A 24,419-nucleotide genomic window follows, 5' to 3' on the forward strand; every position below is an offset into this window, starting at 1 on the left:
CCCCCCCACTGTCGGTGAGGAAAGAGGCTGAGCAGCAAGACTCCTCAGAGGAACCTGCAACCTCTGAGGATGCAGCGTCAGCAGATGTAAGCACACCCAGCACCAGCGCAGATATGCACACCTCGGTGGGACCTTCAGGAGATAGAGTAGTGTTGTCACCGTGTGTATCGCAACTCACAGGTGAACATCAGCAGATGGTGGAGACAGGGACAGCAGTGAAGAGTCCTCGTCGGAGGTGGCAGGACTCTCCTAGCTCTGCTCCGCTGCATGTGGACCCTGTGCCTCTGGGTCCATCCAGAAGGAGAGCAGTGCTGGAACTCCAGGAGCAGGTGCAGGAGTCTCTGGCAGGTTTTGTCTCCAGGGTCACAGTGAGTGTGGATAGGATAGAGGAGTCCAACTCTAACATGAGCAGTGCCTTTGTGGAGGCAATGGCGCATGCATGCACCACCGCGGAAAGGATGGCTACCTCCGTGGTAATGATGGCTACCTCTCTGGAAAGGGTGTCTATGGTAGTGGAGAGGTTAGCTACGTCCATGGAGGACCTAAGACGCCAGAGTCTGGAAAACATGATGAATAGACTGACATCTCCGGAGGAGCGAAGGGCAGCTATTGAGCAGAGAAACCAGAGCTTCATGGAAGTCCTTTTGGGTAGGACTGCCAGTGCAGATACGGGTCCCCATGGCCCCCCTGATGTGCAGCAAGGTGCTCTCAAGCCACTTGCAAGTGCTGAGGTGGACCTGACCCATGAGAGGGAAGTTGGTGCCAGAGATCAAGGAAGTGGGGGCTCCTCTCCAAGCACTCACACTTCCATGCCACTGCGTAGCCTTGGTCAGAGCCCTGCCAGAGTCCGCACCCAACTGAGATGGGCGTCTCAGCCCCTGCACTGCCGCAGGATGAGCAGATGTTTGGCGAGCCCTCACAGGCTCGGAAACCCAGAGGATGCCTGCCAAAAGGTGTCGAAACAGGAGCAGCATGAAAGTGAGCAAGGAGGCCTCCACTTCTGCTGAAGCCACAGGGGGAGCACCATGTAGGAGCAGGCGTAAGAGAAAAATAAAGCACAATTCGTCACGGGGTAGGCACTTGGGTGATTGTTTCTGGTTATTGATGAAATGCCATCCCTGTGTATAGTGGCGCTCCGTAGTTTCCAATATGCAGCCACTGAGCTTTGAGGCTTTTAGCAATGAGTAGACGCGTGTCGAAATAAAACATTCCAAAATGTAACTTTGTCTTTTAACTGTTTACTGTAGTACATTTCAAACAGGATTTCAAAGTAAAACACGTTAAACATGCACACGGTCAAAAACTGTATTGCACCACAGCCCTCAAAGCTTCTACCTTTTCCAGCCTCGTGGAGCTTGAACTGTAAAAATGGCTGGATATCATGTGACAAGCTTAAGGACTGTACCATTGTAGTAAGAATAAAGGGGGTCTCTCAGACTATACTATTGGAACAAGAAAAGAGGGGGTTTCTCAATACAATAAGTCAGTCAGGTAAATTAACTATATTATACTAGAATATGCATCAATAATAAACAAATGTAGATACATACTGTACCATAATATTTAACCAATATTTTAAAGTAATTTCTTTCGTCTTTACACTTTCTTAAACTTTCATGACTCTTACACTGTGTGAATGTATTAAAATGGGGTGATGGCCAACTGTTGGCATGATGGTATCTGTTATTTTGGCTCAGGCCGCTCCACATTGCGGGCCCCACGACACTTGCATGGTCAGGTTGGTGGTCAGAGTGAAAGGAGGCCAGAGAGTCATGTCCATTATTTATCATGTGTTAAGAAGGAGCCAAGTACATGTGCCACAATTGGCAACCTATACAAATCTGGCCAGGATGAGTGCATCCCTTACATCACAGGCAGCTATATGCTCGCGTGTTGCCGCTGCTGCTGGTAGATGCGCCGCCGCTCGGTCCTCCTCCTCCTCCTCCTCATCCTCCTCCTCATCCTCATCCTCATCTGAGGAGGCTATGTACTGAGCCACTTGCTCATCAGGAAGCTGCAAGCCTTGACGCTGTGCCATGTTGTGCAGTGCACAGCAGACCACAACCATTCTGGAGACCCTGGCTGCTGAATACTGCAAGGCTCCTCCTGATCTGTTGAGGCATCGGAATCGCATCTTCAGCAAGCCAATGGTTTGTTCAATGATGGACCTAGTCAAAATATGGCTGGCATTGTAGCGCTCCTCAGCCTTGTTAGCTGGCCTCCTAATCGGCGTCATTAGTCACTTCTTCAGGGGGTAGCCCTTGTCACCAAGGAGCCATCTGCTAAGTTGGTTTGGTGGTTTGAAGAGCAGAGGAACACTAGATTGCTGCAGGATGAATGAGTCATGGCAACTACCACAGAACTTGGCGCAAACATGCAAAATCTCTTTCTTGTGGTTACACACCAGATGTACGTTGAGGGAGTGGAAGCCCTTGTGGTTGACAAAGATAGCTGGGTTGTGATGGGGTGCCCTAAGGGCCACATGTGTGCAGTCTATGACGCCCTGCACCATTGGCAAGCCTGCCATATTTGCAAAGCCAACTGAACGTACGGTTACACTTGCTTGATCCCTTGAGAAGTGAATGTAATTGTGCGCCTTTGCGAAAAGGGCATCGGTAACCTGCGTGATGCAACTGTGGGCGGCCAACTGGGAGATGCCGCTGATGTCTGCTGATGATCCTTGGAAAGAGACTGAGGTAAAAAAGTTGAGTGCGGTGGTGACTTTGACAGACACTGGTAAGGGGTGTCCACCCGCTCCTCTGGGCTCCAGGTGTTGGTGCAGCAGTGTGCAGGTGTCTCCGACAACCTCTCACAAAACTCTCAGCCTCCATTGGCACTGCTGCTCACTCATGTTGAGGTAGCTCATCCTCTGTCTGTAAACCCTGAGAGGGGGGTATCTCCTGCGGCAACGTGCTTCCATGCGCTGGCGCCTTCTGCCCTGTGCAGCAGTAGGTGGGTGAGCAGGAGGTTGGGGCTCCTGCTGCTGTTGCTGCTGAGCTGCCTGGTTCTGCTGCTGCCGTGGCTGCTCCTCATCCGAATCTGAGGTCCACGATGAAAGGAAATAAATGGTTCCCATACTGCTGGCAGATACCTCCGTTGGGGAAGCGCTCAGTCCAAGCAGGGAGAGGGTTTTCCAAGGCGGTCCCACAGTTGAGAAATAGAAGCTGCAGCACCTCCGACTTTGGTAGGCCTACTAAAAGTGCTGAAAGACCTGTGGAATAAAAGTTCTGCCACCTGAAACTGCTCCCTGATGATAGCTCCATTTTAATGGTGGAGCTGCAGCTGTGAGGAGGCCACCCACTTGTCAACCCACCAGGATTAGCTGGTGTGGTTTAGGAGGGCATGCGGAAAATGTGGTAAAATAACAAAGGCCTGGCAAAATAGGATTATAGAGGCCCTTAACTACTTGTTAAGGGTCTTAACTACCTCTCCCGACTGATGGAGGCGGGACTGAATCGCACCCACGAAACCCGCCTCCGGCAAAATTGCACGGAGGTGGTTTGGAGGCGGGTTCAGAACCCGCCCTCGCTTTTTGTGATTTTCCCAACTACCCCGCCTCCAAACCTGCTCTTCAGGGCTGGGAAAATCGTAGCCCATGATACAGTAACAGGGGCCCCAAGTGCCCAAAGCTACATCATTGCCAGTTAATTTCTATCCCAGTTGCATCAGGCAGAGTGTAGATTGATTTTTGTAATCGCAGGACTGCTGAGATACAGAGGGGACCACAGAATTTCTCCAAGGGCGTGCAGAGCAGCTGAAGGGCTACAACTGTTGTTGGTGGGGGGGGGGGGGGAGGGGAGCAGGAGGTAATTATTTATCAGTTTGTGTTATCAACACAATGTCAAGACAGGAACCAAGGTTCACATTTTGAACAGTCAGATGCCTGACAACAACTGAGAGGTAATGAGGACTTGGAGTGCCTGTAGGTGATAGGCTGAGTATTTACTTCTCATCTGTCTTCTTGTCCTCTTCATGAATGCCTTCATGACATTGAAAAATTGCATATCATCAGCGTGTAAAAATAAAATTAAATTGGCTTATTTCAAATGCATTTTCTTTTGTTAGATTCACTCATTTCTGTATGTTTTTCAGCTAATCTTAATTGATTTTACCATACACACAAGTTTAAACTGGTTTGTGAAAACGACCTCCCTGAATAGGTTTCAATGTTGAATACATGATGAGTGTACAGTTGCTTAAATTATATTTTTAATAGGTTTGATTATTGAATCAATCTATGCTTTTCATAGGCAATGTACTCAAAATATTAATGAAATAAAGCAGTTTATTGTTTCAACAGTGCCAATAGTTGTAGGAGTGGCAGAGGGATGCTCTTGTGCATGTAATTGAAATTGTAGACCTTTATGCAGATTCAAAATCAGGATGAATCTTAAAAGTCTGGCAGATGTTCAACCCAGGCTGCCTTTATTGTCTGTCTGAAGCTGCTCGATTTAGTCAGAGGAGCACAGCCCTACTGCAGTGGTAGGGAAGTAAACATTGATGTGGACTAGTCTACTGGTCTAATGCTAGGTTGTGTTCAGCCTTCGGGAAGTAAAGTATAGCTTGAGTCAGACACCCCTTAAAATGTATTAAGATGCTCTATAAGTAGATCAAATGGCCCTCTGAAATGAGTACAGATTCACCAAACAATAGTACTTTTACTCAGCTACATAACACTTTGGGTGGCATATTCCATTGAAGAACGATAGAAGTTTACTGTACAGAAGGAGACCATTTAGCCCATCATGTCTCTGTCTTTGATGGAACAATCAAAAACTACTCCCACTGCCCTTCCTCTCTCCCCACATCCTTGCATCTTCCTCTGCTTCAAATGTTTATGTATTCTTCCCTTAAAAATTTGGGCCTTGAAATTAGTTGATGCCACGTCTGTTTTACAGGCATAAAATGAGAACTTAAGCGTCCAATATGGTGAGTGCAAGTGCGCCGCTGGCTACATTGAAGGCAGAAAAAGAGGCGTCCAGGGCCCGCACCTGAAAACAGGCGTAAGGCATTGCATATGTAATGAAGGGGCTTAATGCCTGTTTGAGGCCCTCTTCCTGAAATTGGTCTGCCATGAAATCTGCTGGTGCTGCGCTGGCTGCATTCAGAATAATCAAGTCTACGCGTAGCAGAACCAGGGTTCCTTAAAGGGACCACTGGAGGCCGCCACCAAAAAGGTAAGTTTAAAAAAAAATACTACTTGCTAGTTTGCTAGGTTGGCACATATACTCTCTGTGTTAAGAAATATATCTTAACCTCTCTCCTCACTCTTTTAGTGACATTATTAAATTGATGACCCCTCATTAGAGACTTCCCAACAAGAGGAAATGGTCTTGCCTTATTCACCCTTTCAAAATCCAATTTTAAAAAACTCTATTAAATCTCCTCTCTGTCTTCTCTGCTTCAGTGAAATTGTTCTGGCCTGATGGACTATTTTATCTGCAGATAGCACCCTCTGGTGGTGGTTATGTGTTAGCAGTGTGTTTATATGAAACAGAGGTCATTTGACCTTTGTTCCTTTCTTCTTGTGTGAGGTCATTTGACCTTTGTTCCTTTCTTCCTGTGAGAGGTCATTTGACCTTCGTACCTTTCTTCCTGTGTTACCCAGGAAGTAGAATCCCAGGAAGTAGAATTCCAGGAAGAACCTGGCAGTAATGGAGGATTCCATGAGGGTTTCACAATCCAATGTAATCTGATTTCATATGTTAGGCCAAGCACAATATCTGTGAGTATCTTTGTTTGTTAGCATAATAGCAACGTTGTCAGAGTTGTATTTTGATAACACTATGTTTATAAAAGGTTAATATTTGATAGTTACAGAAGTGAGTCCAAATATTAGTTAGTTATACAATTAATCTATTCTACTGTTGTAAATATGTTATATCTTATGTAATATCGAATGTATAGTACTCAGTTTATGTACAAAACACACTTTGTCTTTGTTTACAGTTTCACAAAAATTGTTCAAGTAAAGGCTTCAAACAGCAAACGGCTTCATGAAGAATTATTTTGAATAAGTGTTTAACTTGCTGGATAAATAGATAGGAGCATGTCTAGTGCGGCCAGTACAGTGAAAAGATATCAGTGAAAAGATATCAGTGAAAAGATATCAGTGAAAAGATAGCAATACAGCTAGCTGTGAAGAGCGGAGCAGGAGGAACCCAGTGTAAGCCTTAACCTCGTAGAGCACATCTACCTCACATCAACATGTCAGAAGATAATAACGATAATGCTTTGCAGCAAGGAGAAGACCTTAAACAGGCAGACGAAACTGTAAAAGGTGACAATCGGTCTATAAGCTCCGGTTACGTCAGATCGCAAGCTGGTTCACGGTCATCAGGTGGTTCTAGAATAAGCGTGACTATCGCCAGAGCACGGGCTAAGCTAGTGGCAGCTCAAGCCAGAGCTGCGCATGCGAACAGTGAAATAGAGATAAAAGTAAGACAGGCCTGTCTCCAAGCTGAATCCAAAGCCGAACAGGCCCGTCTCCAAGCTGAATCCCAAGCCGAACAGGCCCGATCCCAAACCGAACAGGCCCGACTCCAAGCTGAATTCCAAGCCGAACAGGCCCGTCACCAAGTCGAATGCCAGGCTGAACAGGCCCGTCACCAAGTTGAACGCCAGGATGAACAGGCCCGCCTCCAAGCCACATTAGACGCTCTGCAGCAACAAAAAGAGATAGATGCTGCATTAGCTGAGACACAAGTATTCGAGGCAATTTTGGAGGGAGCTGATCCCGAGACAGCTTACAAACCTTTAATACCTGTTTCGTGGCAGAGTCCACGACAGCGCACCATAGATTACGTGAGCGACCATGCCGACATACAGTTTACAGGAGAAAGGGAGGAAGGCCCGCACATCTCTACAGACGCAAGCACTTCGTATAACATGCCACAAGTTGCCAATCAAGGTCAAAGCAGATGGCGTGCCTCAAGCCGCAGAGTCTCCCCCAGCAGAACGGAAGACACGGTGCAGAGGAATAGAACACTGAATAGAGAAAGGCAGCAACAAATCCCCTCTCGTTTCCTTGAGACCCCCAAAAGAGCCCCTAGCCAAGGCAACCCTGGCACAGGTCCCAGCACCTACGACCTTGCCAAATACCTTGCACGCACCCAGCTGCTGACTACAGGGTTAACCAAGTTCGATGACAGGCCGGAGAATTATCGGGCTTGGAAGTCCTGCTTCCACGATGCCATATCGGGCTTAGACCTGTCGGCAGGAGAAGAGCTCGGCCTCCTTATCAAATGGCTCGGCCCAGAGTCCGCCGGACAGGCCTGTAGGATAAAAGCGGCCAATGTGGGACAGCTGCCAGAGGGGTTGAAGAAGGCTTGGGCGAGGCTGGAAGAAAGCTACGGCTCGCCCGAAGCCATTGAAAGGGCTCTCTTTGACAGGTTGGAGAACTTTCTGAGGTTGACAAGTAAGGAACCCCAGAAGCTCCGCGACCTTGGAGATCTGCTGTCGGAACTCAAAGCCGCAAAGCAGGACGGCTACCTACCCAGTCTATCGTACTTAGACACTTCCAGAGGGGTAAGTCCCATCATTGAGAAGCTTCCATTTAACCTGCAGGAGAAGTGGATAACGTTTGGATCAAAGTTCAAGCTAAAGCACAACGTGGCGTTCCCACCATTCCCTGCATTCGTTAAATTCATCCGTAAAGAAGCCAAAGCCAGGAACGACCCCAGCTTCAACTTCTCCTCCCACCCAGCACTTGCCAGAAGAGACAAGTTCGACAGACATGGAAAGACACAAATATCTGTCCACAAAATGCAAGTGTCCTCAACTGAGCACACAAAGATTCAGGAGAAACCTGAGGATATGAGCAAACAATGCCCTAGCCACAACAAGCCCCATCCTTTAAAGAAGTGCAGAGGCTTCAGGGAGATGTCCCTGGAAGATCGGAAACAATATCTTAAAGAGAACTCTATATGTTTCAAGTGCTGCTCTTCCACGAGCCATCTCGCCAAGAACAGCAAGGTAGATGCAAAATGCACTGAATGTGAAAGTGATCGGCACGTTTCAGCACTACACCCAGGCCCAGCTCCTTGGAAGTCAGAGACGCCTCCTCCTGCTTCAGAGCACGGCGGGGAGAGAGAGGGAGCTGCTGGTCCGGAGATTACATCCAGGTGCACCGAGGTGTGTGGAGAAGGAGTGAGCGTAAGAGCATGCTCCAAGATATGCCTTGTTAATGTGTACCCTGCAGGATGTCGCCAGGAATCTGAAAAGATGAAAGCACACTTCCTAGAATTTGTCAAGAAAATGCTTGTCAACGATCATGCAGAGATAGCTCCTCCACTCCAGGAAGGCGAAGAGTGTTGGTACCTCCCTTCCTTCGGAGTCTATCACCCCAAAAAGCTGGAACAGATCCACGTGGTGTTTAACTCCAGTGCACCATATCAGGGAGTCTCTCTCAACGACGTACTCCTCACAGGGCCCGATCTTAACAACAGCCTCTTGGGAGTACTCATGAGATTCAGGAAAGAGCCCGTCACCATCACTGCCGATATCCAGCACATGTTTCATTGCTTCGTGGTGAGAGAACACCACAGAGACTTCCTCCACTTCCTGTGGTATCGGGACAATGACCCCAATAGAGACATTGTGGACTACAGAATGCGTGTCCATGTCTTTGGGAATAGCCCATCCCCTGCTGTCGCCATATACAGACTAAGGAGGGCTGCCAAGGAAGAAGACGACGACTTTGGCAGTGATGTGAGAGGGTTCATCGAACGAGAGTTCTATGTCGACGACGCACTGAAGTCATTCCCGACCGACGCAGAGGCCATCAGTACCCTCGGACGAGCCCAGGAACTACTTGCACTATCCAACCTCAGGCTGCACAAGATAGCCTCTAACAGACCAGCAGTGATGGAGGCATTCCCCCCTGAAGATCGTGCTAAGGACGTCAAAGACCTAGACCTCTTCACTGATGACCTCCCCCTACAGCGTAGCCTAGGGGTGTCGTGGAACATAGCAACAGACAGGTTCACGTTCCAAGTCTTAGACGCCAAGAAACCCTTCACACGTAGAGGAGTGCTCTCTACAGTCAACAGCCTATACGACCCTCTCGGCTTCTTAGCCCCTGTCACCATACAAGGCAGGCTGCTCCTCAGGGAACTCTCCACACGCGCTGAAGAGTGGGATTCACCTCTCCCTGAAGAGATGGAAGCAGAGTGGGACAGATGGAGAGACTCACTCCAAGACTTACAGGAGATCTGAATACCTCACTGCTATTCGTCTTTCTCTCCCTTAAATGCCCAATTCAAAGAGCTTTGTGTCTTTGCGGACGCATCCGCTAAGGCCATTGCAAGTGTGGCTTCTCTGAAGGTCACCACTCAAGAAGGACAAAGCAAAATTGGCTTCGTCTTTGATAGAGGCAAGTTGGCGCCCCAGCCAGACCTCACCATACCCAGATTAGAACTGTGCATAGCAGAATGCAACCTACCCCCTCACAGCAGTCTACGGAAGCTGCATCCTATCATCGACACCGACGGACCGTCTCCGAGGTGGTTCTTCTTTTGTCGCCAGAGGACTCCAGTGACAAGTAGAGTTCGGATTATGTGGAGTCATTAACGATCCCAGACGGGGAGTGTTCTGGACTGATGGACTATTTTATGTGCAGATAACACCCTCTGGTGGTGGTTATGTGTTAGCAGTGTGTTTGTATGAAACAGAGGTCATTTGACCTTTGTTCCTTTCTTCCTGTGTGAGGTCATTTGACCTTTGTTCCTTTCTTCCTGTGAGAGGTCATTTGACCTTCGTACCTTTCTTCCTGTGTTACCCAGGAAGTAGAATCCCAGGAAGTAGAATTCCAGGAAGAACCTGGCAGTAATGGAGGATTCCACGAGGGTTTCACAATCCAATGTAATCTGATTTCATATGTTAGGCCAAGCGCAATATCTGTGAGTATCTATGTTTGTTAGCATAATAGCAACGTTGTCAGAGTAGTATTTTGATAACACTATGTTTATAAAAGGTTAATATTTGATAGTTACAGAAGTGAGTCAAAATGTTAGTTAGCTATACAATTAATCTATTCTACTGTTGTAAATATGTTATATCTTATGTAATATCGAATGTATAGTACTCAGTTTATGTACAAAACATACTTTGTCTTTGTTTACGGTTTCACAAAAATTGTTCAAGTAAAGGCTTCAAACAGCAAACGGCTTCACGAAGAATTATTTTGAATAAGTGTTTAACTTGCTGGATAACTAGATAGGAGCAGGTCTAGCGCGGCCAGTACAGAAAGAGTTCCAGTATCTCAAGTCTCTCCTCCTAATTATAGTTTCCCATCCTTGGCATCATCCATGTGATGTAGTAAAAAATGAAGAGGATAGTAACAGACTTAGGAGGACATAGACAGACTGGTAAAATGAGCAGACACATAGGCCATGATTTTGCCAGCACTCAGAGGGTGGGTTTGGAGGTGGGTCAAAGGGTAAAATCGTTTTGATTGACGCCGGGTTGTGATCCTGCCGTCAACCTGCCTCTAAACAATTTTCCCAAGTGTTGGGTCCCCAATTTGCGCATGGACCAGACACCTAGCGGTGGGAAGAGGATTAAAGGCAATTACCTGCCTATTAACAGGTAGTTGCTAATAGTTGACAGGCTATTTTTGAATTTTGCCGCTTCTGCCTCGGGTTTCCTGACATCCGAAAACCACGCCAAGTAAATGTGGCATGTTGTGAGTCTGTTGTAATGTTTCTGGATTGATGAAAGCTGCAGAAGTGGTGCGAAGGATCCAATGTTGCACTGGTGAGTCTCAGAGGTAAGAAAATGTTGGGAAATGCATTTTTAATACATTTACACACTTCTTTAGGTTACAAGTTTTGAAATCGATGTCCAGTGCCACCTCATTGGGAGAACCTCTCTCACCAGTGACTGATCGCTTCTGTCACCTCACCTGCAGCTGCCATCTATTCCAGCCTATGGAGGGAGTGATTGGAGAGCCTGGGTGCAAGAGGTCACCTTTGTACAGTGATTGTCAGTGTTTTCAGCACCTCAATGCTGTCAAACACTGAGAAATCAACTGTCAAAAAAAAAGTTGTGCATGGTCCTTTAAGAAAATCGGCAGATGATGTGTCATCAAATGACACCATCTGACCGGCTTCCTCTTAATTGTCTGGCAAGCCCACAGGGCAGGCTTAATAAGGTCAATGAATGTAAAATCACATCTGTGGGCCAGATGCAGCTGGGGGCGGGACTGGAAGCCGGAAACCACCTGAGCCGCATCCAAACTGCCTCCATTGATAAATCGCAGCCATAGCAGATGAAATTTAATGCAGAGAAGTGTGAAATTATACAATTTAGTAGGAAGAATGAGAAGAGGCAATACAAACTAAATGGTACAATTTTAAAAGGGAGTGCAGGAACAGAGAGACCTGGGGGGTGTATGTACACAGATCTTTGAAGGTGGCAGGAGAAGTTGAGAAGGCTGTCAAAAAAGCACATGGGATCCTTAGCTTTATTAATAGAGGAATAGAGTACAAAACATGGAAACATAGAAGATAGGAGCTGGAGTAGGCCATTCGGCCCCTCGAGCCTGCTCCGCCATTCAATGCGATCATGGCTGATCATCCAAATTCAGTACCCGGTCCCTGCTTTGTCCCCATACCCCTTGATCGCTTTAGCCTTAAGAAATATATCCAACTCCTTCTTGAATATATTTAATGAATTGGCCTCTACTGCCTTCTGTGGTAGAGAATTCCACAGGTTCACCACACTCTGGGTGAAGAAATTCCTCCTCATTTCTGTCCTAAATGGCCTGCCCCTTATCGTTAGACTGTGACCCCGGTTCTGGACTCCCCGGCCATCGGGAACATCCTTCCTGCATCTAGTCTGTCCAGTCCTGTCAGAATTTTATAAGTTTCGATGAGATCCCCTCTCATTCATCTAAACTCCAACGAGTACAAGCCCAATCGTCCCAATCTCTCCTCATACGTCATTCCTGCCATCCCAGGTATCAGCCTGGTGAATCTTCGCTGAACTCCTTCCATGGCAAGAACATCCTTGCTTAGATAAGGCGACCAAAACTGCACACAATACTCCAGATGTGGTCTCACCAAGGCCCTGTACAACTGCAGCAAGACAGCCTTGTTCCTGTACTCAAACCCTCTCGCTACGAAGGCCAACATACCATTTGCCTTCTTAACCGTCTGCTGCACCTGCATGCTTACCTTCAGTGACTGGTGCACAAGGACACCCAGGTCTCGTTGCACTTCCCCTTCTCCCAATCTATTGTCATTCAGATAATAATCTGCTTTCCTGTTTTTGCCACCAGAGTGGATAACCTCACATTTATCCACGTTATATTGCATCTGCCATGCTTCTGCCCAATCACCCAACCTGTCCAAATCATCCTGTAGTTTCTCGGCATCCTCCTCACAGCACACACGCCCACCCAGCTTTGTGTCATCTGCAAATTGGAGATATTACATCTAGTTCCCTTGTCTCGATCCTTAATATATATTGTGAATAGCTGGGGTCCTAGTACCGATCCCTGCGGTACCCCACTAGTCATTGCCTGCTACTCGGAAAAAGTCCCGTTTATTCCAACTCTTTGCTTTCTGTCTGCCAACCAGTTCTCTATCCAAGTCAATACCTTGCCCCCAATCCCATGTGCCTTAACTTTACACGCTAATCTCTTATGCGGGACCTTATCGAAAGCCTTCTGAAAGTCCAAATACATCACATCCACTGGTTCTTCCTTACCTATTTTACCAGTTACATCCTCAAAAAATTCCAGTAGATTAGTCAAGCACGATTTACCTTTTGTAAATCCATGTTGACTTTGTCCGATCCTGTCACTGTTTTCCAAGTGCTCTGCTATTACATCCTTTATAATGGACTCTAGCATTTTCCCCACTACCGATGTCAGGCTTACCGGTCTGTAATTCCCCATTTTCTCTCTACCACCTTTTTTGAATAGTGGGGTAACATTAGCTACCCTCCAATCCATTGGTACTGTTCCAGATTCCATCGAATGTTCGAAGATGATCAGCAATGCATCTACTATTTCTAGGGCCACTTCCTTAAGTGCCCTAGGATGTAGATTATCAGGCCCTGGGGATTTATCGGCCTTCAATCCCATCAATTTCCCTAACACCATTTCCCTACAAATACTGATTTCTTTCAGTTCCTCACTTTCATCAGACCCTATGTTCCCCGACATCTCTGGGAGGTTATTTGTGTCCTCCTTTGTGAAGACAGAACCAAAGTATGTATTTAATTGGTCTGCCATTTCTTTGTTCCCCATTATAAATTCCCCTGATTCTGACTGCAAGGGGCCTACGCTTGACTTCACCAATCTTTTTCTCTTCACATATCTATAAAAGCTTTTACAATCAGTTTTTATGTTCCCTGCAAGCTTACTCTCATATTCTATTTTCCCTTTCTTAATTAATCCCTTTGTCCTCCTTTGTTGAATCCTAAACTGCTCCCAATCCTCAGGTTTACTGCTTTTTCTGGCCAATTTATATGTCCTCTCCATGGATCTTATGCTATCCCTAATTTCCCTTGTTAGCCATGGTTGAGTCACCTTTTTTGTTTTATTTTTATGCGAAACTGGGATGAACAAATTCTGTAGTTCATCCATGCGGTCTTTGAATGTTTGCCATTGGCTATCCACCATCAACCCTTTGAGTGTCATTCCCCAATCAATCCTACCCAACTCGCGTCTCAGACCATCGTAGTTTCCTATATTTAAATTCAGGACCCTAGTCTCTGTGTCAACTACTTCATTCTCCATCTTAATGAAGAATTCTATCATATTATGATCGCTCCGACCCAAGGGGCCTCGTACAAGATTGCTAATTAATCCTTTCTCGTTACATAATACCCAGTCTAAGATGGCCTGATCTCTGGTTGTTAGGAAGTTATGCTAAACCTTTATAGAACACCGGTTAGGCTGCAACTGCAGTACTGGGTTCAATACTGGGCATCACACTTTAGGAAGCATGTCAAAGCCTTGGAGAGGGTGCAGAAAAGATTTACTAGAATGGTACGAGAGATGAGGGACTTCAGTTATGTGGAGAGACTGGAGAAGCTGGCGTTGTTCTCCTTCGAGCAGAGAAGTTTAAGAGGAGATTTGATAGGGGTGTTCAGAATAAGGAGAAACTGTTTCCAGTGACAGAAGGTCAGTAACCAGAAGACATAGATTTAAGATGGTTGACAAAAGAACCAGAGGCAACATGAGAAAATGCTTTTTTACACAGCAAGAATGCACTGCCTGAAAGGGTGGTGGAAGCAGATTCAATAGTAACATTCAAAAGAGTATTGGATAAACACTTGTAGGGAAATAAATTACAGGGCTATGGGGAACAAGCAGGGGAGTGGGACTAATTGGATAGTTCTACCAAAGAGCTGGCACAGGCACGGTGGGCTGATTGGCCTCCTTCTGTGCTGTATCATTCTATGATTCTATGGGGGAGAAATTTGTGTGCTTTGCAGCACACGGTACCACCATGATATGAATCTAAAATGCCGTTGAGAGGTTTAACGCCACCTGATGCCAGTTCCAGCGCCGCACGCCATATTGGTGTTGCCGGTAGCGCTGCCACTGAATGCGATCGCTGGGGACCTTGCCATCCTGGAGATCGTAATGTCAGTGAGTGTGCAATGCTCACTTGATGCCCGATCTCCCAACTTCGTTACAGCCAATGAACTTACCAGCTGGAGAAAACAATGACAGCTTCAGGTGGTGTGCAGCAGCAGGAAGCCAACTCCAGGGACGCTATTTAAAGGGCTCATTACCAATCACTCGGACCTGACAGGTTTTTGAAGTTTTGAGTGGCTGTGTGCTACTTCCTGCTACTGGAAAAGTTTTCTTTATTCATTCCAAGGTTCTTTGGTATCAGGGAGAGTTGTGGCAAGTACAAAACTCCATAATTATTTCTGAAAAACTTCAACCCACAACACTTGCTAAAAGTCATGGGGGCTGTACTGGCAGTGGACCTCGCCCTCCAGGATCTACGGCGGAGGGAGCAGAGACAGCAAGGCAATCGGCCTTCCGGACAGGCCATCTGTGATTGGCTCATCCGACTCCAACTCGCATGAATGAAATCCCAGATCCCCGTAGCTCACCACATCCCCATCATACAATCCCTGTCTCATGCCATATCACAGCATCCTCCTAGGCACAAAGGTGAAATGAGAGAGACCACAAAATATTCCAAACACAATTAATAAATTTATCTATAAACATATCACACACATCACAAAAATTGTAATAACTAATGATCCTTGTGCCTGCCATAGTTGAATTGCTTTCATTGTGTGCAAGGTGTGAGATGTGGGTGCTAGTTACAGATTGTTTGTGGGTGAGTGGTGCTTTGAGTAGTGTGTGAAGCTTGTGGTACAGCTGGTGGTATGTAGCATTTGTTGAAGTCTTCACTCACCCTGACCACCCGTATGAGCTCGTTAAACTTCTTCCTGCACTGTGTGTGGGTCCTGGGGAGCACAGTGCTGCCCATGACGTGGTGTGCCACCTCCCTCCACATAATCCGGCAGACTTGTGGCGACAGCCTCCTGCCAGTTGGCGGGTACAGGACCGCCCGCCTTCTCTCCACCGCTAAAACCAATGCCTCCAAAGCTTCATCGAAAAATCTCCGGGCTCTCTCCCTGGGGTGGCAATCTGCCATCAGGATTTGTAATTAAGTGCCCCTTCTCCTTGACCTTCTTCTTATGGTTGTTGAGGCAGCTGCACACCCAACAATGCTGAGAATGAGGTGCTGCAACATCAATGAACCGCCCCTTTAAGTAGTGAAAAAAGCCTGTGGCAATCATGACCTGCGATTAGACTGCCCCTGATATTGGTCCAGCCTTTAAGTGTAACACCAATGATTTTGGGTTTTTAGACGAAAATCATGACTGCAATCATTTTAATGAGGAATGAGGACGAATTTTGCGTGCAGCCTAGATGATTTTCAACTGGCACTACTTAACCATTTTTAATCTAAACACTGCCCATTTCTTGGCTATAATGAATTTCTAGCCCAATGAATCTAAGCTGTACTTTAATGTCCTTTCGATGATGGGGCCCCCAAAACTGTACACAGTACTCCAGCTTATAGAAATTCTCCTGGTGAGTGGTAAGTTCCAAACTAATACTTCCCAGGTAGTATACCTGAAAATTGCTATGTGGGACAAAATCTAATTTTATGTTGTGTTCATGTGGAGTTACGGCAGTAGCAATCCTGTCTGTTCAGTCAGATGCAAACAAGATTGACACTATGCATTCAAGAATAATGTCGTTTACAATGTTACTTGGGGAGGGTTCTGCTGATCTTTTGATAAATTTACAGCGGGAGATTGAGACGACCCCCACAGAAACTCAGGGCCAACTTTTAAGCCCCATTTAAATGGATAAAATATTCACTACCTGTCTGTTCAATCAGACGCAAACAGGGCTGGACCTATGCATTGAAGAATAATGGCCTTGAATGTCCATAGGGCTTCTCCTGGACTCCTGCTGTAGCTCTGGATTTCCCTCCCTAAACCTCTCTGCCTCTTTACCTCTCTCTCCTTTAAGATGCTTCTTTTTCACCAAGCTGTTGGTCACCTGGTCTAATATCTCCTTATGTGGTTCAGTGTCAAATTTTATTTGATAATGCTCCTGTGAAGCGATTTGGGATGTTTTACTACATTAAATGTGCTATATAAATACAAGTTGTTGTTGTTGTTGCAAGTGATCCATACATAAGGTTTTATTTGATTTAAGTTGCCAGAAAAATATGAGGTTTCAAATTTTTAATATAATAAATGTGCAGCTTAACCTGAATAAATTTCATTTATGAGAAAGACTTGAAACTGGACTTCTTAAAAGGTCACACCCCATAGTATAGGTATTAGAAATTTGCAGTAAGTCATGAGTCACTTAACTGTATTTTAAAAGTGTTGCTAATAATGCACCTCAAAAATGAGGTGACTAAAATCGTATATACTTTCAATCAGATAGTAGAACAAATAAAATACAAAAGAAATTCTTTTCATTTGAAATTCAGTCACAATAATGACCTTTATTTATGGTAAGAAACCGTTAAAGGAAACTATCTAGAATTAGTTTGATGAATAATGCATAATTAAATGTATTATTTAAAAGGTCATAAAAGTGCATAATTTAAAAGGTCAACTGCCTTTCTAATTTTTATTATAAGGTTTTAATGGTATCAGACACAAATCAAAATGTAGCCTACTCCATGTGTTTCTTCTTTTATAAAATGCATCAGAACTTACTCAGGTTAATGGGTTGATAGTGATTATTGTACAGTTCTGAGCCAATGCACTACAAATCTGTCCTCTAAGTAGCTTGCACTTGCAATATTTGTACATCACAGTATTTCTAATAATTCACACAAGCACCCTCAGAAGCTTTTGAGGGCTTCGGTATCATGTTTTGATCAGATACAATAAAAACTTATAAATCATTACTCCCAGTTCATGATCAGCTTTTCCTCTACTCTGTACAGCTTTCTCCAAATGGGGAAGGGGAGTAGGACTAATTGTATAGCTCTTTCAAAGGCATGATATGCTGAAGGGCCTCATTCTGTGCTGTATCATTCTATGACTCTATGTGGAAACTGACCCTTGCTTGAAAGTTGCTGCCTTGAAAATTCTTGGGCTTTTCCAGCTACAATATTAGCGCAAAGATGCATTCCGAGCCAGAGGGCGGAGGCGGTGGGGAAGATTGCGTGTGTGAAACCTGGAAGATAACTTAGAGGGTTGGATTCTCTGATTTCAAGTTGATTGCCTCGTTACATTTTTTCCTCCTGAGTTTTGCTCTCCAAGCTGTGCAACAGATGTGATTCGCATCCGCAAGGCGCGATCCCAAGTTGACTATTTAATGGGTCAAAGCAAAAATGGAACTTTGAGGAACTAGTAGGTTTTAGTAAGAGATGGTGAGAGGTATTTAACATGGATACAGGATGAGCAAGGGAAGCATCCAGATTTAATGATGCTTCCCTTGACATACTGCCGGGTGCCATCAGGAGCAGGAGTGAGATAATCTACCCCCGTGATAATGATCGACCCCCCCCGTGATAATGATCGACCCCCCCGTGATAATGATCGACCCCCTGTGATAATGATCGACCCCCTGTGATAATGATCGACCCCACTGTGATAATGATCGACTCCCCTCTATGATAATGATCGACCCCCCGTGATAATGATCGACCCCCCCGTGATAATGATCGAACCCTGCGATAATGATCGACCCCCCCGTGATAATGATCGACCCCCCTGTGATAATGATCGACCCCCCTGTGATAATGATCGAACCCTGCGATAATGATCGACCCCTGTGATAATGATCGACCCCCCTGTGATAATGATCGACCCCCCTGTGATAATGATCGAACCCTGCGATAATGATCGACCCCCCCGTGATAATGATCGACCCCCCCGTGATAATGATCGACCCCCCCGTGATAATGATCGAACCCTGCGATAATGATCGACCCCCCTGTGATAATGATCGACCCCCCTGTGATAATGATCGACCCCCCTGTGATAATGATCGAACCCTGCGATAATGATCGACCCCTGTGATAATGATCGACCCCCCTGTGATAATGATCGACCCCCCTGTGATAATGATCGACCCCTGCGATAATGATCGACCCCCTGTGATAATGATCGACCCCTGCGATAATGATCGACCCCTGTGATAATGATCGACCCCTGCGATAATGATCGACCCCCTGTGATAATGATCGACCCCCTGTGATAATGATCGACCCCCCTGTGATATTGATCGACCCCCTGTGATAATGATCGACCCCCCGTGATATTGATCGACCCCCTGTGATAATGATTGACACCTGCAGTGTCCGTGTGTAGATAAAGACACTGAAGACAGGAGTTGGTTCATAGGTATTTACTAAGCAAGTCTGGGGGGGGGGGTTTCTAAAGGATATACACAATACACAGGCTTATATAGCCCAAGTGGTAATTACCGGCATTACGCACACCTGGGGCTCTTAAAGGCACATACACCATAATTGCTCTTAAAGGCACATACACCACAATTCCTCCCCTTCTAGCTAACTAGTACATCATATTTTAAGTAATTATTAATTACATGTTATATGCAAAATAATATACATTGCTGTATTAATTAATTATAAGTTAGTCTCTCAGGAGGCTTCCTGACTCGGTCCGGATAACGCCTCGGGGGTGTAGTAGTTTCTGGTGGTGTAGTAGGTTCTTCTGGCAAGGCTGATTCGGCTTGAAGGCCAGTGTCGGGTTCATCGGGCTCCAGTATCACCGGATCGGAGGTAGATATGGGTATCTCTACTTCATCGTTAGATGTATAGAATGGTGGTGTAGGTTGTCGCTTTTCTGATGACTTGATGATTTGGTCAGCATGGCGCCTTATTATGCTGTCTCCGATGTCCACGGTATACATCAGTGGTCCTAATCGTGTGCAGATAGTTCCAGGCTGCCATTTCTCGGTACGGTAGTCCCGGGCCAAAACCGGTTGGCCTATCTGGAAGGCCCTAGTTGGCCTTTCATTCATGCCCTGAAACTGCCGGTTCTCCACGTCCCTTCGGATGTTGGGCTTGACCAAATCCAGCCGGCATCTTTGGTTTCTATTGTAGAACATCATGGAGGGAGTTTGGTTAGTAATCATATGCGTTGCATTCCTATATGCAAATAAGAAGTTATCCACCTTGTGCTGAAGTTTTATGTCTTCATTACCCATGGCCTTGATGGCCTTCTTGAAGGTCTGGACAAACCTTTCAGCCAATCCATTGGTGGCGGGATGGTATGGGACGGACGTGTAGTGCTTTACCCCATTGTTCTTTAAGAACTTTCTGAATTCTTCGGACACAATTTGCGGTCCATTATCAGAACATATCTGCTCCGGCAGCCCATTCCTGGCAAATATGGTCCTTAATACTGTGATGGTTTTTTCCGTGGTGGTGGAGGACATCTTTATTACCTCCGGCCACTTGGAGTGTGCATCAACTGCGATTAAGAACATTGAGTCCATAAATGGACCAGCAAAGTCGATGTGCACCCTTTGCCAGGGAGATGAGGGCCACTCCCATGGATGTAGAGGGGCCTGTGGCGGAGCATTTTGGACCTTCTGGCATCCTAGGCAGCTCTTGGTCATGTCTTCGATGTCTCCATCGATACCTGGCCACCATACAAATGCCCTAGCTAGGTTCTTCATTTTCACTCCACCCAGATGCCCCTCGTGAAGCTCCTTTAGCACTTTATCCTGGAGTTTGGGTGGAATCACCACTCTGGATCCACACATCAAGGTTCCTCGGCACACTGACAGCTGTTCTCTTCTTTGCGAGAATGCTGGCAACAGTGGTTCGCCATGTGCTGGCCATCCCTTCACTGTTAAATCGTAGACCCGTGAGAGAGTAGGGTCATTTCTTGTCTCCCTTTCAATGGCAGAATTTGTCACCGGTAGACATTCCACTATGGTAGAGTGGAATATCTCTACTGGGTCTACTGTAGGTGCCTCTTCTATCGTTGGCAACGGTAGGCGTGATAAACTGTCAGCATTCCCATGCTGTTTTGACCCTTTGTATTCAATGTTGTATTGGTGTGCCCCTAGAAAAAGGGACCACCTCTGTAGTCTTTGTGCCGTCATAATGGGGACACCTTTTTTAGGGTTGAATATGGAGATGAGGGGTTGATGGTCAGTCAGCAAGGTAAATTTTTGTCCGTGTAGGTAATGGTTGAATTTCTTCACTCCCCATACCAGGCTGAGTGCTTCCCTGTCTATCTGGGCATAGTTACGCTCAGCTGAGTTCAATGAGCGTGACGCAAAAGCTATCGGCCGTTCCGAGCCATTAGGGAATCTATGGGACAATACCGCTCCTATGCCGTAAGGGGATGCATCGCACGCCAGTCTGATTGGTAGTGATGGGTTGTAATGAGCCAAAATTTTCTCGGATGTGATTAAGTCTTTACATTTATGGAAGGCACGTTTACAGTCTTCGTTCCATTTCCAAATCACTCCTGTCTGTAGAAGACCATTAAGAGGGTGTAGAATAGCTGATAAGTTCGGTAAAAATTTATGATAGTAATTTATTAATCCCAGGAATGACCTTAATTGTGAAACATTTTCAGGTGCTGGGGCTTTTATAACTGCTTCAATTTTTTCAGGTGACTTATGCAACCCTTCCTTATTAATTATGTGGCCACAATATGATATCTGATTTTGGAAAAATTCGCACTTGGGGCGATTTGCTCGTAGGCCCCGTTCTTTCAGCCTAGTGAGCACCTGCTCCAAATTGGCAAGGTGCTCGTTGTCGTTTTCTCCTGTTATAAGGATGTCGTCTAGGTAGCATTGAGTCCCCGGAATCCCTTGCAGGACTTGCTCCATAGCTCTTTGCCAGATAGCTGGAGCTGATGCTATTCCAAAAACCAGTCGATTGTACTGGTACAGGCCTTTGTGTGTGTTTATTGTGAGATACTTTTTAGAGGTCTCCTCAACCTCCATCTGTAGATATGCCTGTGCCAAGTCAATTTTTGTGAAACGTTTCCCTCCGGATAGTGAGGGGAAAATATCTTCTATCCTCGGAAGAGGATACTGTACCGTGTGAAGGACCGGGTTTACAGTCACCTTAAAGTCCCCACAGATGCGAATTTTTTTCTGTTCCTCAGAGTTATTTTTCAATGTTTTTTTCATGACTGGAACGATGGGTGTTGCCCATTCGCTCCAATCTATTTTGGATAATACGCCTGCCTTTTCCAAATTCTTCAGCTCTGCCTCGACTGCCGGACGTATTGCGTATGGCACCGGTCTTGCCTTAAAAAATTTTGGAATTGCTGTATCTTCCACTTTTATTGAGGTGGTGATGCCTTTCAAGGTTCCTAGTTTCTCTTGAAACACTTCTTTGGCGTTGGCCAAGATGTCTTTTAATCGTTCAGGTATGATGTCATCATTGTTTTTTTCCTTACTGGTCACCGTCAGTGCCTGAATGGAGTGCCAGTCTAAACGTATCTTCCTTATCCATTCACGTCCCAACAACGGTGGACCACCATCTTGTAGAATGTATAAATACAACTTTTGTATTTCTTTGCCGTTGTATACCACAGGCACCCTTATTTTTCCTTTGGGGTAGACTTTCTGCCCCGTATATGTTTTTAAGATAATGGATGTGTCTTTTAGAGGTATATGCGAAAATAGCCTCTCGTAATCTCGTCGATTTATTACGGTTAGAGCTGATCCTGTATCTAGCTCCATTTTAACAGGGGACCCTGCTATTGTGAGGGTAACCCAAATGGTTAGGTAATCCTCTTTGGCAAGTACATTATGTAATTTGAGACAGCTTAGTCTCTTGTTTCCGGAGTCGCTATCGCTATTCTGGTCTTCGGAGCTATTGTCCGTCATCATTTGTACCTTCCTGTACTTTTCTTTACTGATTTTTTGTTTTCCGTCAGTGGATTTATTTTGTCCAGATAGGCATACCTGTGCAATGTGTCCAATCTTACCACATTGCCTGCATGCTTTGCCCTTGAACCAGCAGTCCCTCTGGTTATGGGTGGATCTGCCACAGCGATAACATCTTCCGAACTCCTGTGTCATTTTATGGGTGCCGAAGTCCTGTGTCTCTTGTTGTATTTCTGCAGCTCCTTTTGCTGCTGCTTCGTATGATACAGCCATACTGAAAGCTTTGTCCAATGTTAAATCTTTTTCAGAAAGCAGTTTTTTTTGTGTTCCTTCACTTAAGAGACCGCAAACAAATTTGTCTCGAAGATAATCCGATAGTCCTGCTCCGAATTGGCAGTACTTTGATAGCTTTCTTAATTCGGTTAGGTAATCAGCGTTACTTTCATTCTTGTGTTGATTTCTCTTGAAGAACTTGAATCGTTCCGCTATCAGCAGCGGTGTTGGGTTTAAATGCTCCTGCAGGGTATCAACAATTTCTTTAAAAGTCTTGTCCTTTGGTTTGGCTGGAGTGATTAAATTTCGTAACAGCCCAAATGTCTTCGCGCCCATTAAGTTCAAAAGTACTGAAGCTTTTTTTTCATCTGTTATTCCATTTGCAGTGCAATAAACCTCTACTCTTTCCACGTATGTGGTCCAATCTTCTATTTCGCCATCAAAAGCCTCAATATTACCAGATTTAGGCATTTCAGAAAAGATATGGCGCTTCCCGCGCTTTCCCGCCGCTGCTACCGATAACAACGCTGTTTTACTGTGGTTTCCGTTTATTTACTGTTGGAGACTCGTTCCCGACGGAGGTCTAAAAGCTGACCTGCTTGCCGCGCCGGCCGTCTCTTGAGTGCACCCTCCCAGTCCGTTATTGCTTGCCTCCGATTTCGCTGCCTGTCTCAGCTGTAGAGCCCGCCGCTGGAGCTCCAGCCTGACACCCAGGAAGGATTAGCGCAGTACCTGTCACCAGCTTGGCCAGCTGGTGAAACCACAGTTTCTCTTGCTTCCTTGAGTCTTCTGGACACTGGAGGAATCGATGTCCTTGAGGTGTTGCCGAATTGCAGGTAAGTCCGTTTCCACTTCATCGCCACTGTAGTGTCCGTGTGTAGATAAAGACACTGAAGACAGGAATTGGTTCATAGGTATTTACTAAGCAAGGCTGGGGGGGGGGGTTTCCTAAAGGATATACACAATACACAGGCTTATATAGCCCAAGTGGCAATTACCGGCATTACGCACACCTGGGGCTCTTAAAGGCACATACACCATAATTGCTCTTAAAGGCACATACACCACAATTCCCGTGATAATGATCGACCCCCCCGTGATAATGATCGACCCCCTGTGATAATGATTGACCACCTGTGATCATGATCGACCACCCCGTGATAATGATCGACCCCCCGTGATAATGATCGACCCTCTGTGATCATGATCGACCCCCCTGTGATAATGATGGACCCCCCCGTGATAATGATCGACCCCCCGTGATAATGATCGACCCTCTGTGATCATGATCGACCCCCCTGTGATAATGATGGACCCCCCCGTGATAATGATCGACCCCCCTGTGATAATGATCCACCCCCTGGGATCATGATCGACCCCCCCGTGATAATGATCGAACCCCCCGTGATAATGATCGACCCCCTGTGATCATGATCGACCCCCTGTGATCATGCTCGATCCCCCTGTGATAACGATCGACCCCCGTGATAATGATCGACCCCCTGTGATAATGATCAACCCCCCCTGTGATAATGATCGACCCCCCCTGTGATAATGATCGACCCCCTGTGATAATGATCGACCCCCTGTGATAATGATCGACCCCCTGTGATAATGATCGACCCCCTGTGATAATGATTGACCCCCTGTGATAATGATCGACCCCCCTGTGATAATGATCGACCCCCCCGTGATAATGATCGACCCCCTGTGATAATGATCGACCCCCTGTGATCATGATCGACCCCCCTGTGATAATGATCGACCCCCCCCTGTGATAATGATCGAC

At 46.0% G+C, this 24,419-nt stretch overlaps 1 pseudogene; it reads right to left on the minus strand.

Moving 5' to 3' along the window:
• Nucleotides 1-4,913: 4,913 nt before the first annotated feature.
• Nucleotides 4,914-24,419, minus strand: part of LOC147124473 (uncharacterized) — a 94,296-nt pseudogene continuing 74,790 nt past the window's right edge.

Source organism: Somniosus microcephalus, chromosome 1 (genome assembly GCF_052327205.1).
Source record: "Somniosus microcephalus isolate GS21.2 chromosome 1, FLI_Smic_1.0, whole genome shotgun sequence".
Taxonomy (NCBI): Eukaryota; Metazoa; Chordata; class Chondrichthyes; order Squaliformes; family Somniosidae; genus Somniosus; species Somniosus microcephalus.